The following is a 16,663-nucleotide window of genomic DNA, read 5'->3' as shown; positions in this document are numbered from 1 at the left end:
AAAAAAAATCAAATTAGTTACATGATAACATATATTGTTACGTCTTGTTTGAGGGGGATTTGATCAGAACTGAAAGCTGAGGTCCAGATGCTGCCTGTTTCAAGTTAGTATGCTCTCTGGCCTTGTTCATGCTAAGAAGATTTTAGCAATCTTCCCATTGTTGGTCTATCTTAGGGCAGGGATGGATACCATGGTGGTAGAAACACCTGAGTCCAGACTACATTAACACATTAACCACGGAGTTGCACTGGTGCTTCCCCAGTGGTAGAGGAATTGCTAAAAATTCTAAGTGGCGACACTGCCTCTTGGGCATAATGAACACAGGGTCCAATTCAACACTAAGGCCTGGTCTACACTAGGACTTTAATTCGAATTTAGCAGCGTTAATTCGAATTAACCGCGCACCCGTCCACACCAGGAAGCCATTTAATTGTGGATGCAAATCGAACTTAGTAGCTCCGGAGCTATCCACACTGCACCACTGTGTTGACGCTCTGGACAGCAGTCCAAGCTCAGATGTTCTGATCAGCCATACAGGAAAAGCCCGGGAAAATTTGAATTCCTTTTCCTGTCTGGCCAGTTTGAATCTCAATTCCTGGTTGGACATCGTGGCGAGCTCAGCAGCACTGGCAGCGATGCAGAGCTCTCCAGCAGAGGAGTCCATGCAATCTCAGAGTGAAGTCTTGGATCTGATCGCTGTGTGGGGCGATGAGTGAATGCAAAGACCTAAGGTCTCCAAAGCCATGGCACTCAGAGGATACAGCCAGGATGCAACGCAGTGCCGCGTGGAAATCAAGGACCTGAGACAAGGCTACCAAAAAATCAAAGCAGCAAACGGACGCTCCAGAGCCCAGCCCCAGACATGCGGCACTGCATGCCATTCTCGGTGGGTCTGCCACCACTGCCCCACCAGTGACCGTGGACTCTGAGGATGGGATAGTGTCGCGATGGGGAAGATGAGGAAGGGTTTGTGGAGGACGAGGCATACTGCTTTCCCCAACAGCCAGGATCTCTTCATCACCCTCACAGAGACCAGACTCTGAATCAGGGGAAGGATCAGTCGGTAAGTGCTATAAACATGTAAACATTTATTTTTTAACAAAACAGGAATAAAAACTATATGAAAAGAAGGTCAATGCATATAGGGATCGAACAGAAATCCTCTTGGGACAGTTCCAAAGCCTCCACAGGAGGTTCCTGGGGAGAGGTGCCTTATTGGGTGCTCCGTGGAAGCACACTCTTCCGCGCAAGGCCATCCTGAGGTATAGTGGGAGCATTGCCTCGACCAGCATGGCAGCATAGGGCCCTGGTCTGTGCAGGGATTCATGCAGCATGCGCTCTCTGTTTCTCCTGCTGACCCGCCTCAGGGTGATCTCGCCGCGACTGCTGCATCTAATTAGGGAATTACTTTAATGTTACTATTGTGAATGCTTGATTTTTCCTTTGCATAACAATGACCGTCGTTTAACAGCCACGTGGTGGAGGCTGCAGAGGAAAAGCATACAGGATCTTTGGGCTGGAACAGGGTCAGACTTTATGCTTTCCAGATTGCCTGCAGCAGGAGGGCACTGCTATCCATTAACTGTTAAGCAGCCTAATGTTTACGGCTTACCAGGCCTGGCTGCTACACTGATTCTGCTGTCCTGCCCCGCTTGTCCGATCTACAGTGCAAGACCCCAGGCAATGGAACTTGTCCTGAGAGCACATGAGATTAGGTGCCCTGTATGGTCTTGTTCACAGAAACTGAGTAGACTGTGTTCAGTCTTCGCAAACATATCTTTGCAAGGAAATCACTTCCTTTTTCCCATCACACAGCTACTGCCCCAGCATCCCCTCACAGAGGCTGGCGCAGATTAGATGTTCGCTGAACTGATGGCCTGCTCCAGAGCCGAGGCGGCCCAGCAGAGCCAGTGGAGAGAGAGGACAGGTGGCAGCAGGAAGACCAGCAGGCGACTCAAACGCTGCTTGGACTAATGAGACATGCTCCGGCGCCTTGTGGATGTTCTGCAGGACCACAGGCAGGAGCAGAGAGCCCCTGAACTGTATCTGCAACCGAAGTCCTGTCCCCTCACCCAAAATCAGAAGAAGGAGGGGCACTAGGGGCCGTGAAAACTGTCACTCCACCCCAGCAGAGCGCTCATGTACCAAACAGCTCTCATTCCCTAAAGTATGAGAATTGCTTCCCTTCCTGGCTCACCCGATCCCAAATCCCAGTTTCATCCCCCAACTATGTAGTTGAGTATTAAAAATAGTTTGCTGTTCATTACTGTTTCCGTCATGTTTCTTTGCAGAAGACTTTGTGTGAAGGGGAGACAGCCACCATTAACAGGGTACAGACATGGGGGCAGGATCAACAGCAGGTCACACACAGAGTGCAGTCACTAGGCACCCGGGTCACTATGGGAGGTGTTTGCTGCCCCAGGTCAGTCTGGGAGGTGTATGCTGCCCCAGGGTCCGAGCGCCTGGCATCCACAAATGGCAAGGCAGGCTGTGCCCTTCCACCCTAGCCATGAACCTCTCCGATGCCCTGAGCCCCAGCCAGAGCCCTCATCCCCTACACCTACTCACCCTTCCCACACACCCCTCACCCCTTCCTGCAAACCCACCCTTCCTGCACACCCTCCTGTACCCAGAGACCGCTGTAGGAGCAGGAGCCTGTCAGTCCTCGAGTGTAGAAGCGGTCTGTACATCACTGCACACCACAGTCTGCATCCCTGTTTGAACCCTTTTAGTAAAGAAAACTTTGTGAATTAAAAATGTTCCAATAAATTTATTTTTAAACGTCTGTTGGAAGGTATGTAACTGCTGAAAAAGTCAATAGTAACTGAAACAGGGGCAGGTTCAGCTTCTCTGTAAAGAGACTGGACAGTCATAGGTTACCCTGCTCTCTGAGGAACCTAGCTTTCAAAGCCTCCCGGATGCGTGTCTGGCTGAGCGTAATCAGCAGCCAGGCGATTTGCCTCAACCTCCCATCCCTTGCTCTCACAGAGATTGTGGAGCACACAGCAAGCTGCAATAACAATGGGGATATTGGTTTCGCTGAGATCCGAGCGAGTCAGTAAGCTCCTCCATCTCACCCCACCACCATTCTGCACTTGCTCAGCCGGTAGTTGAAGAGCTCCTTGTCACTGTCCAGGGCGCCTGTATAGGGCTTCATGAGCCAGGGCATTAGCGGGTAGGCTGGGTGATCACTGTAGGCATCTCCACATCCCCAACAGTTATTTTGTGGTCCGGGAAGAAACTACCTTCCTGCAGGCATCTAAACAGACCAGAGTTCCTGGCCACCCGGCGTAGATGTTGGTCTATGGTCCACCAGTGCTTGCAGCACCATTGAAAAGTAGCCCTTCGGTTAATATAATGGCTGGCCTGGTGGGCGGTCCCAGGATAGGGATGTGAGTGCCATCTATAGCCCCACCGCAGTTTGGGAATCCCATGGCGGCGGCCATCGCCAGCAAGTCACACAGTTCATCCTGAAGTTTCGCAGCCACTGTGATTCATCCCAGACCTGCAGCACTAGACCCATTGCCACCATGATCTTCAGCAGCTGACTGTGGAAGAGGTGGGAGTTGACAACAGCCATAAGTGCAGCGATGATGCTGTCACTGACCAGAAAAGTGCGGTAACAGATTTCCCGCCGGTGCCCCAGCAGGCATTGGGGCTCTACCCAGCATTCCAATGTGTGGACTCACAAAGTCGAATTAGTGTCCTTAGTGTGGATACACATCCACAAATTTTGTAGTGTAGACATACCCTAAGAGATGTCAATGGAAAGACTCCTACTGACTTTGATGGGCACTGGATTCAGGTCCTAGAGGACAGACCAAGAGCACGAAAGATTTGACTGGAAAAAGTCAGAGAGGGGCAATTGTCTCTTTTTGCATCGAGTGCATCTGATTAAAAGATCCTTCAAAAACAGCTACAAACGCAGGTCAGCCTAAAATGCACTCTAGTATTTTATCTCAGCTAACAGCAGATAACACATAACCATAGTAACCAGTTTGGTTTGAGAGATCCCTATTATGCTAAGCAAAGAGATAGTGGAAAATATCTGCAGAGACGTGAAGACAGCTAGATACTGGGAATGAAAATGAAGTCAATTGGAGTTTTAGGTATTCAGCATCTCTGAAAATCAGATCATAGATGTGTCAGGTTGGATACTAAAAATCCTGAGGCATGCAAAATTAGTACACATTTTTAAAAACTCACTTTAAATTAAAAAGTCACTTGCCTAATATCAAGCAGATGGTTAATGTCAGAGCTGGAAAAATAACCTATAATTTTGACTCACAATAACTTCCTTCAACTCCTAAACCCCATTCCACAATTATATTCAGACTACACACTACAGCTTAGGTTGGTATAGGTTATGTCCTGGGCCCCACGCTACAAGAAGGATGTAGAAAAATTGGAAAGAGTCCAGCGGAGGGCAACAAAAATGATTATGGGGCTGGAGCAGAAGAGAAGAATGAGGGGGTATTTGATAGCTGCTTTCAACTACCTGAAAGGGGGTTCCAAAGAGGATGGATCTAGACTGTTCTCAGTGGTAGCAGATGACAGAACAAGGAGTAATGGTCTCAAGTTGCAGTGTGGGAGGTTTAGGTTGGATATTAGGAAAAATCTTTTTCACTTGGTGGGTGGTGAAGCACTGGAATGGGTTACCTAGGGAGGTGGTGGAATCTCCTTCCTTAGAGATTCTTAAGGTCAGGCTTGACAAAGCCCTGGCTGGGATGATTTAGTTGGGGATTGGTCCTACTTTGAGCAGGGGGTTGGACTAGATGACCTCCTGAGGTCCCTTCCAACCCTGATATTCTATGATTCTATGTCGCTCAGGGGTGTGAATAAGCCACCCCCCGGAGCGATGTAAGTCAAAATGACCTAGGTGCCGATGTGGACAGCGCTATGTTGGCACAGAGAACTTCTCACACCGACATATCTACCACTGCCCACAGAGGCTGGAGTAATTAAGTTGATGGGTGAGCTCTCTCCCATTGGCTTAGAGCGGGGTAGGCAACCTATGGCACGCGTGCCAAAGGCGGCACGTGAGCTGATTTTTAGTGGCACTCACACTGCATTTTAATTTAATTTTAAATGAAGCTTCTTAAACATTTTAAAAACCTTATTTACTTTACATACAATAATAGTTTAGTTATATATTATAGATTTATTGAAAGAGACCTTCTAAAAACATTAAAATATATGACTAGCACGCAAAACCTTAAATCAAAGTGAATAAATGAAGACTCGGCACACCACTTCTGAAAGGTTGCTGACCCCTGGCTTAGAGCATCTGCACTAGCAGTGGTATAGCTGCACTGGTGCAGCTGTGCCACTGTAAGATGCCCTTGCTGCTTGTCAGCCCCTTTCCACAGTGGCACCGACTTTGGAGTCCAGTTCGGGAAGGCCCCAGAGCCTTCCACAAAGAAGGCCTCTGACTCCATTTTCTCCACCTTACGTGTCCCTTAGTCTCTCAAACGTCTGTACCAGGCAATAGTCCTCACAGTCCTCTATCTTCCCATTGTATCAGGGTGACTGTTTACCCGTGTTCTCCACCATGTGTAATGGGGCACGACTCACCACTGTGGTGCCTCCTGCTGGCCGTCCTCGGAATTAGCTCTTGTTCGCCAGTGAGCCCCCATCTAGTGGCGTCTTGCCACTGCCACTTCTGTCATCAGGACCTGTGTCGCTCTTAGGACCGCAGTGTCCTCTTCTGGACATAGCTCTCTCGCTGTGCCCCACTCGGTTCTCTCCCCACTTCTGGGGGGCTGGCAGTCCTCTGTCCAGACACTTGCCTCAGTGGCATGTTGCAGTCCAGGGTCTAGCCACCTGCATCAGTGGCAAACTGCAGTCCATACTCTAGTCACTCCCCTCAGTGGCAAGTGGGGCCAAAGCAGGGGGGGGCCCAGGCCCGGCCGCTACTCCAGATCCCGGCTCTGGGACCCTCTAGTCAGCAGCCACGTACTGTGTCACCTCCAACCCCCACCATCTGTTTCCCTGGGCCTTTTCCCTGCAGCTCTAGCACCTTCTCTGCTCTTGTATCAGGGCCTCAGTCTGGCAGCGGCCAGCCAGGAGCTCACTCATGCTCCCCTGACCCAGCCCAGCACTGCTCTGGCCATGGTGCTGTCTCTTCTCCTTCCTTTAGGGCAGCCAGTCCTCCCTCTTCAAATTCCAGGGAGTGACTCCAGGTGCTCTATTCAGCAGCCCTTCTTGTATGCTTCCGCCTGGCCCTGATTGGCTGTCTCTACAAGCCCTTTCCTAATTGGCTGCCTCTTGCACAGTCTCCCTGGGGTTGCTTTAACCCCTCTTCTGCCAGTGTGGGGCAGACGCCCCACCACACTGACATAGGAGGAAGTGACTATTCGGCTGAGAAAGCCAGAGGTGATGGACATGTACTGAAGTGGGTGTTTCATTATTCACTCTATTGTTGGGATTATAACTCATTGTTGGTGTGGAGAATTTGGGAATTATTTTAACATTTTTATGAATGATATATATATGATCAGTTTACCCACTCATTTTGTATTGCTATTCTATGAATCTGAAGGGTTTAAACTCTACTGTGGAGAAAAGGGAAATAAGACACAGCTGGACATCATGTAGGCAGCAGTTCTGTCTTAATTGGAACCAAATGCATCATCAAAATGTGAATGGAATCAACACATGTGAATGGAAGACCCAACAACTGGACCATTTAAATGACCAGCAGCCAAGAGCAAGTTATTAACTCTTTGCAGGTAACTGGAATGGAAAAACCCCAAGAAAGAAGCCAAGATGTGGATGCTGGCCTTTAAAGGGCACACAGAGAGCAAGACACACAAGGAAGGAAGGTAGGAAAGAAGGAAGGAAAGAAGGAAAGAAACACAAGCAGATTCCAAGAGAACATGGAATATTGGGGAAGTTGCTTCTGCCAATATAGAATCTTTCTTAGGCCCTGTCTACACTACGGTGATTATACTGGCATAGCTATGTTGGTGTAGCTATGCTGGCATAATACCATAGTGTAGATATAGCCTACAATGGAAGAGGTTTTATAGGAACACCACTTCCCCGAATGAAATTAGCTTCCGTTGACACAGCTGCATCTACACTGGGGATTAGGTCGGCATAGCTATGTCAGTTGGGTGTGCTTTATACACCCTGGCCAACATACCTATGTCAACCTAACTTTTAAGTATAGATCAAGCCATAAGCTTTGCTTTTCCATGCTGACCTAAGGACTCTCAGGTCTTGGCTACACTTACAAATTTGCAGCGCTGCAGCAGGGTGTGAAAACACACCCTCTGCAGCGCTGCAAATACAGCACTGTAAAGCGCCAGTGTAGTCAAAGCCCCAGCGCTGGGAGCCGCGCTCCCAGCGCTGTCCGTTATTCCCCACAGGCAGGTGGAGTACGGACAGCGCTGGGAGAGTTTTCTCCCAGCGCTGGCGCTTTGACTACACTTAGCGCTTCAAAGCGCTGCCGCGGCAACGCTTTGAAGTTTAAGTGTAGCCATAGCCTCAGATTCTGAACTGAGGCCTTGGTAGAGCTTTGAAGTTTCAAGTGTAGCCAAGCCCTCAGTTGACTAATAAATGTTGGCTTGTTTTGAAAAGGCTGCCCTGCATCCCTGCAAATACTTACTAGTTGCACTGGGGTAAAAGTCTCTAAACAGGAGTCTGAACTCATTTGGACTTGCTTTTGAGAGCACACAATAAGAAAGAGGGGTGATGTACCCTGGAGGCCCTGTCTCTGAGCCATGTGGGTCAACCTTGTGAAAGGCTAAGCCCAGGGCCTAGTGAATGTGAAGGTGCTCCCAGGGGCGGCTCTAGGGATTTTGCTGCCCCAAGCACGGCAGGCAGGCTGCCTTCGGTGGCGTGCCTGCGGAGGATCTGCTGGTCTCGCGGCTTTGGTGGACCTCCCGTAGGCGTGCCTGCGGGAGGTCCGAAGCCGCGGGACCAGCGGACCCTCTGCAGGCACGCCTGCGGGAGGTCCACCGAAGCCATGGGACACGCCTGCAGGAGGTCCGAAGCCGCGGGACCAGCAGACCCTCCGCAGGCAAGCCACTGAAGGCAGTCTGCCTGCCGCCCTCACGGCGACCGGCAGAGCGCCCCCTGCGGCTTGCCACCCCAAGCATGCGCTTGGCGTGCTGGGGCCTGGAGCCGCCCCTGGGTGCTCCCAAAGAGACTGTATAAAGGCTAGGGTATTGAATCCTAGATCTCTGACAACTGGATTGTCAGTCAAAACACAATTCAGACAGACAATGAGTCATGGCTGTCTGACAGGCTTGGCCAAGATTTTTATAGAGCAGCACTGCTGAGTCACTTGGTATACAGACTTAATAGTGTGTCTTGTTCTGACATCTTACAGCTGTCAAGGTGAGAAGTTAGGTTTCAATTATCAGTGTCATTATTCTGAATGCAATTAAGTTCTTTAAATCAAAACATTTCTTGTGTACTTGTACTACAGCTTGGTAGTGAGGCTATAATTAAGGTTGAATTTATAGATCATGTGGTTAGAAGAAAGGGTTGTTTTGTTTTGTTTTTGATGATTTCTAATTATTTTATTATCTCACACTCTCCTATCTCTGTATAACTAGTAGGAAAACTCCTTCTTATTCTGTCCACCAAGCCACCCTCTCCCCATCTTTTCCCTAAGTGTTGCTGACCTCTACTGGTGAAGATTTACAAAAGTTAAAGGCACAGGAACTTTTAAAAGTGGATGTCATCTCCTCCATCAATTCTATTCCAGGTAATTATTAGGCCTCTCAAGAAATGGATTCTGGGTACATCCATGCTGAGCTCAGCTTGATAGAGTGTAATAATGTTACTGTACCACATGACAGTATATAATAGCTATATAATAGCTATATAATGTTTCAAAATAATGTTTGTTGTGGTAATTTATAATGAACTACCTATGTAGTGTATTGTTTTAGTAAAAAATAAATAAGATAAATTGCAATATATTGCCATAAAGCATGCTTGTCAAAAGGAATCAGAATGGTATGGAAAAGAGGAATAAGGCCTCAGATGCGATATTCAGGACATTTCTTCAATCTTTACTTTATTCCTCAGGTAAGGCTTTTCTATACCTGTGGTCATATTTTAGGGTTGCATAATTTTCTGTAAAAGTATGAAAGGCTTTTTAATCATCTGAAATGATGCAGTGAAAAGGGGCAGCCATTGTAATGGAATGGTAAACTGTATTATATTATTCACCCACTAAATGGAGATGTGTGTGGCATATACCTTATTTAGGCTAACCTCAGCCATTCCTGTAGAAGAGTGATTCTCAAACCTGGGCCACCGCTTGTTCAGGGAAAGCTCCTGGCGGGCCGGGCTGGTTTGTTTACTGGCCGCGTCTGCAGGTTCTGCCAGTCGTGGGTCCCACTGGCCCCGGTTCGCCACTCCAGGCCAATGGGGGCAGCAGGAAGTTTGAGAACCACTGCTGTAAAACATAAAAGGATCTTAGTGTGAACACATCTGGTATATCTCTCTGAAAAGGAAGCTCTGTAGTCAGTCCATATCTGGTACAGAAACCTGATCTGCTAGTTCCAGCCCTGTAACCTACCATGTACAAGGTACACATGACTAGGGTTGCCAACTTCATAATATTTAACAACCGGACACTCCAGCAAGAGTGCTGGAACCTCCCCTGCCCTGCCTCTTCCCCCAAGGCCCCACCCCTGCCCCGCCTCTTCCCCTAGAGGCCTCGCCTTTCCTCTTCCCCGAGGCCCAGCCTCTGCCCGCCTCTTCCCCCCCAAGGCCTTACGCCAGCCCCACCTCTTCCCCCAAGGACCCCCCTTCACTCCTTTTCCCTCCTTTCCCCTGTCACTTGCTGCTTTTCCCCTCTCCCCCACACTCCCTCGTGTCGGGAGGGACTTCTCTGCAGAGCTGGGGCTGGGAGATGCAGCCACCCAAAGCAGGTAGGAGGTGGCCCCAGTTTAGTAGGGGCTGGCGTGGGTGATGATCCAGTGCCTCCTCGCCTCCCCCACCCACAGTAACCAAACTTTGGGTGTTTGGTCAGTAGATCTAACCAGACACTGTCAGGCAAGGGTGCTGGAACGGGGCGGGGTGTCCGGGGCCATGGCCCCATCACTTTTTACCAGCAAGAGAGGGGGGAGAGAGGGTGGAGAGGAGCGAGCGGGGTGAGGGCCTCGGGGGAAAAGGTGGCATGGGGGCGGGGCCTCTGGGGTAGGGCTGCCAACTTTGGTTGGCCATATTCCTGGAGGTTTCCTCACATGACATAATCTTTAATTAATGATTAATCTTTAATTCCTGGAGACTCCAGGACAATCCTGGAGGGTTAGCAACCCTATTCGGAGGAAGGAGTGACACGAGGGCAGGGTTTGGTAGGAAGGGGCAGTGCAGGGACGGAGCCTCAGGGAGAAGGGGCAGAATGAGGGGGGAAGCCTCAGTGGGAAGGGGCGGCATAAGGGCGGGAGGGATCTGGGGGAAGGGGCAGCTCATGAGGTAGGGCCACAGTTCAGATGCCAGTGGCCCCCCCCACACACACTTTTAGGGAGCTTCTGCTGCTCCTGCTCCAGACTTTCTGGTCGAAAACCAGACACCTGGCCACTCTGCACATGACAGCCCTTTTGTACTTAGTAGTGCACACATAGCCTTGATTGACCAGGACATCTACTCTCTTAAAAATGCCTTGGAGAACTTTAACTCTCAGACACCAGAAACAAACAGAAAGGAGCTTAATTTTTAATGTCTTCATGCCAAAGTTTTACTCAGAAAGTTAAACCCATAAACTTCTGGCCTAATGATTAATTCTGGCTAATTGCAGAGCTATTTTTGTCCCCTGTATGGTATGACAGCCATTTGATGGGCCTAACTGAAAGAACCACTGAAGTCAACTGACAAATGCCAATCAACTTCAATGGGCTATGAATCAGGCATTATTTTACATAAAATCATAGAGTTTAAGACCAAAAGGAACTACCAGATCAGCTAGTCTGACCTCCTGTATATCACATGCTAGCAACACTGCCCAGTACCCACACAATGAATCCAACAAAACTGAGATGCTGATTAATTGAGAGCTCAGCTCTTTTTGTACTATATACCAGATTCTGCATTCTGCCTTCTTAGGAGACTATGAAAAGGGTTTAAATCATTTAACCAAGCTACAACTTGCTCTACCATTCGGCTTCTCCAGGCTTCTACTCATTACATGGGCCAGAATACTGGGGATGACAATCAGGTTAACTTTTAGACTAACAGCTTCACAGCCACTAACAAGAGTGATGTAGAATCATGTATAATCCAGTATAAAAGCAACCATTTTTTAAATTACCACATTGCACTACTTTCACTACACATCCCCATTAGAACTCTCTTAATCAAGATGCAACAAAAAGCTGTGCTTAGACATGTATTTTTGAATAATGCATGAAATCATAAAAAAACTGATCAGTTTTGGTACAGTACAGCCACAAACAACTTACTATTGATTTATGAAGGGCTTTTCTAATGCTTTGCCTTTGTCAGTTGTATTTAATTATTCTAAAGTCTGAATTTACAAGGAAGAAGATAGATTTGAGCTGCTCGCTTGTTTTCCATTTAGAGCATCCTGTTTTCAATAATTTATTCCAATCATAGCAAAACTCTTATTTATAACATGCAGCCAAACTGTGGGAGCCTATGTTCTGAAACACTCACTCCAGCTGCAAATTTCTTTGCTATTTCCTGTACCTCTTTATACTAAATTATACTGGAATATGTATGTGGCTAGATACTGGATTGTGTTCTTTTGTAAAATGAACATCTGCTAATTCTGAGCTGTGGTGAATCTCAGGGTGATAACACAGCACAAAAATGTGTGTGAGAGGCAAAGCCACTTGGTTAGTAATCAGAATTATACAGTTACCTTCCTTTCCCACAAATAAAAAGGCATTGCACAGAACAGATCTGTAGAAAACTTCATACAGTACTGCAGTTCTTGATGCTCCAGTTATCTCTAGGGGACAGATCCATGTCTACAGACTCATGGTCAACAATATATCCTAAAATGGAATAAAGGCAAGAGTGTGAAAACTTAAATATCAAATTAAGCATATGAACATACATTTTAAAATGTTACAGGATACACTGAAGACAAGTAACATCACGATGGATTTCAAATAGATTTTTTAAAACTTTAGATTATTCAATAATTTTATTATTTCAGTGCAGTTTTGTTTTTTAAGAAATAAGGTCACAGAAAATTGACACACTGGATATGTATTCACCCCAGTGAAGTTCAGATGGAGTTGTACTAAAGATGAATTTGGCCCCATTGTGTCTCCATTGTGAATGAATATGTTCTGGAAAAACTGTGATAGGCTTTCAGTGTAATGTTCTCTGGCAACACTGATGTAATATGATGACATGCTTAAAGCCTGTAGAGTCTCTGACAAATAATATTCTTTCAGGGTGAAATTCACCTTTTGTGGAGAACCCTCCATGCCATAGAAGCAGGGTGATAGCTAGGACAAAGGGGTCCTGGTCCATGACTAGGGTTCCTAGGTGCTATGGTAATACAAATAATTAATAATAATCTGCATAGGAGGAAAATATGGGCAGAGTGGCTGCTCAGGGGAAAGGACACACAGAGATGTGGACTCTTTATTGACTCAGAATGGAGTAGGTAGAAGGGTAGAGATGTTGGTGGACCTGGTGGGGGGGAACCACTGGATTTGCAATTACATGGATCCAGTGAGTAAGGATCCTCACATGGAGGTGACAAGGGGTAGGAGTTGCTCTTCCAGCCCAAAGCATGGAGTAGCAGCCCTGGAGGGGCTTTACAAATATGGGTCCTGATTCTACAAACACAATTATCTACGCATGTGAGTTGTCCCAATGAACTCAATAAACTGGACTCGTAGTTGGATTGCTATGACATAACCTAGCTCAAAGATTCTAACCCATACTGGTTTGTGAATGACATTATCAGAATATGCCTAATTGTTTTATTCCCAAAAGAACTGCTGCTCAAGTTGCTCCTGTTGAGGCTTAGGAAAAAGAAAAATGAAATTTAATATAACACATTTGGAGAACTTGATCTGATATTTGGTCCAAGGCTAAACTATTATTTACCAGGGTCTTTGAAAATTAAGACAGCCAGTCTTCACATTCTTTGAGGCTCTGTTTCCAGCAGCAATGCAATGACCCTTCTGAATTATACTATATTTAACCAATCTTCACTATTAAAGATTTATAAATTAAATTTTGGAGAAGTCTATTCTAAAATCTTTAAACATCAGAAAAAACAACCCATGAAACAACAGGGAAGCAGTGTAATTTTCTTATTCAGAAACTCTCTCCTCCCCATATTGAATTCCTGTAACACATATGGGGGTGGAGGTGGGAGGAACCAATCAGAGGCAGCATCAGAGAAGCAATATCAACAATTCCCCCAATGTAATTGTTGCTATCAGTGGATTATTAGCAATGGATCAAGGGTCCATTATAATGCAAAACATGTCTTTTTTACTCTAGATCTAAAGGTAATGAGATTTTGTGTGAGGAAAGCCATGATTCTGGTTTGCAAAGAACTCAGAACATAGAAAAGAATTTAGTGCAACCAAAAGCATGACCAAACCTTGGACTTTGTTCCCAGAACTCAGACACCAGTGTGGCTCTGAAATAGAAGAGCATTCTGTATATTAACATGCAAATGAGGAAACTCAGAGCCCTGCTTCATTTTAGAATTCTTGATCTGTATGCTGCTCTGCCTAGGCATGCATATCTTCCATTGATGTCAATGTGAGGAACCATGTAGTGCTTCCACACATCCCATATTCAGTATGCCACAAATGGCTTTTTAACTGAAGTTTTGCATAGGACAATCAACCACAGCCCATCATTCAGCCAAGGAATGAGTTGCTTTTTCATAGAGACATGCAACCTCTTTTAACATCAGCATGGGATCTTGGTACATGCCAGTGCCCCATAATTCACAAGCCAGAGTTATGAAAGAAAATAAACCCATTTCCTTTTTGATTTGTAGTACAATACACTAATTTTCCTCTCTGACAGAAGCAATTTTGTATGCATTCGGAATGAGATCATAGCAGATTTCTCTAAAATACACCACTATCCTGATATAACACAGCCAGATATAACATGAATTTGGATATAATATGGTAAAGCAGCGCTCTGGGGGGGTGGGGCTGTGCACTCTGGCAGATCAAAGCAAGTTCAATATAACACTGTTTTACCTATAACGCGGTAAGATTTTTTGGCTCCCGAGGACAGTGTTATATCGGGGTAGAGGTGTACTTTTTCTTTTACTCCCTTTATAAGTTGGTTAATTGCTCACACAGAAAATGTATAAGCCAGGCAATCTTTTCTTTGATAGGGTTGGTTGGGTTTTTTTTGGTTTTCTTTCATACTGTTGCAGTACGATGGATTCTATGGTTTGAGAACACACCAACATACTTGTGAGTCTCACTGGTTTCTTTGTGTAAATATCCCAGGATGTGGGGGGAGCCAAACAAACGTCTTGCAGATAAAGACAGATATAAATAGTGCATTATAATGTATTTAGTTGATGGAATTTAAGCCCCAGAAGATAGAGAGGACATATGTTACTGGGGAGGAAGGTTATCAAATATTTAGAGCCAATTTTAAGGGGAGCAGGGATTTTCCTGACTTCTTCACAACCAAGAAAACTGCGAGGAGTAGATCTGAAAGCTATAAAAAGAGACATGAAGGCAAGAGGAAGATATGCCTTTTAACTCCAACAAAGCACATTGAAGTAGGAGTGCCCTATGTAGATGTTGTCCATCATGTCATAATGTCATGGACTGTTCCTATTAGGCATTGATTGCCTTTTGTGAAATGCTCAGTACCATCAAATCCCAATGACTTCTACAGGCGCTAAGTGGGCTGGGAAGCTCACAGGAGCAGATTCTGTTACTGAGCTACAGGATGATATCCTACACTGCATAATGCCCCAGTCCTGTAAGCACTCATGCACATGAACTTCTTCTTCTTCTTCTTCTTATTCACTCCCTGTGGAGCATAAGGCGCCAACCACTCTCCTCTATTCATTTTGTTCTTGAGCGAGACAGCAGATTTCATCCTACTTCATTCCCATACCTTTCATTTCCTCTTCAATGGTCCTTCGCCACGTCCCCAATGGTCTACCTCTCCCCTTCTTCCTTGTGGTGTCCATCGTAGGGCAATACGAGGGTGTCTGTCAGCATCCATTCTCAACATATGCCCCAGCCACCTCCATCTTCGTTGTTTGGCTTCATCCACTATATTGTTGATGCCCGTTAATTGGCTCACTTCAACATTGGTGATATGCTGCGGCCAATGTATGTTAAGAATTCACCTAAGACACCTTCCTTCAAAGCCCTGAAGCCGACTTTCTATCTTCTTGTTGGTCCTCCATGTTTCCGCCGCATAGAGCAACACAGAGCGGACGTTTGACCTGTAGATCTCTACCTTGGTTTTCATTTGCAAGATGGTTGACCTCCAAATATTCTGAAGTCTATAGAATGCATTTGCTGCAAGACCGATTCTGGTAGATATCTCCTTCTGAATATTACCATCAGCCGATATGTAACTACCAAGATATTTGAAGTCGTTCACCTCCTCCAATTCTACGTCACATAACACTGTCTTCATCAAGCTGGCTGTTTTTACTTTCATTATTTTGCTCTTACCGGCATGGATATTAAGTCCTACGCACCTTGCTACTCTACCTACTCTATCAGTCTTCTCTTGGAGGTCCGTCTGAGAGCTTGAAATGAGGGCGATGTCATCTGCAAAGTCACAGTCTTCAATATGACCAGAGGGTCCCCATGCGATCCCTCTTGGCCTATCTTCAGTGGCTTTCCGCATCACCCAATCTATGACCACAAGAAATAGAATGGGCGAAATAATGCACCCTTGTCTAACTCCCATTCTCACATGGAACCACTCGCTCTGCTGTCCTTCATGGCGAACACAACACTTATTGCCAGCATACATATCTTTGAAGATGTTAATCACTTTCGAAGGGAATCCATATATTTTTAAGATATTCCAGAGAGATGGATGGTGGACACTATCAAATGCCTTCTCGAAATCGAGATAATTAATGAACAGTGGCGAGTTCCATTCAAGAGATTGTTCCATTATCTTGCGTAGTACAAATATCTGATCAACGCATCCTCTCCCACTCCTAAATCCTGTTTGTTCTTTCCTCAGGATGTCTTCTACTGCTTGTCTTATTCTCTGTAACAGAACTCTGCAGAAAACCTTCCCGAGCACTGATAGCAAGTTTATACCTCTCCAATTACCACACAAAGACAAATCACCCTTCTTTGGTAATTTCACGATGATACCTTTCTTCCATGCTTCAGGTACCTTCTCTTCTTCCCACATCTTGTTGAATAGCTCCTTTAGAATCCCGGCACTCGTATTCAGGTCAGCTTTTAGCATTTCTGCAGTTATTCTATCTTCACCTGGTGCCCTGTTTGCTTTTGTCTGTCTAATAGCCTCTTCTATCTCTCGCTCTATGATAGGCCCACATTCTACCTCCATCTGAAAACTCGTTTCCTCTATTTCAACTACCTCTTCAGGATTTGATCTATTTAAAGTATCAGAGGGGTAGCCGTGTTATTCTGGTTCTGTAGAAGCAGCAAAGAATCCTGTGGCACCTTATAGACTAACAGACGTTTTGCAGCATGAGCTTTCGTGGATGAATACC

This window comes from Mauremys reevesii, linkage group 2 (assembly GCF_016161935.1).
Source record: "Mauremys reevesii isolate NIE-2019 linkage group 2, ASM1616193v1, whole genome shotgun sequence".
Lineage (NCBI taxonomy): Eukaryota > Metazoa > Chordata > Testudines > Geoemydidae > Mauremys > Mauremys reevesii.
This window is presented reverse-complemented; position numbering follows the sequence as displayed.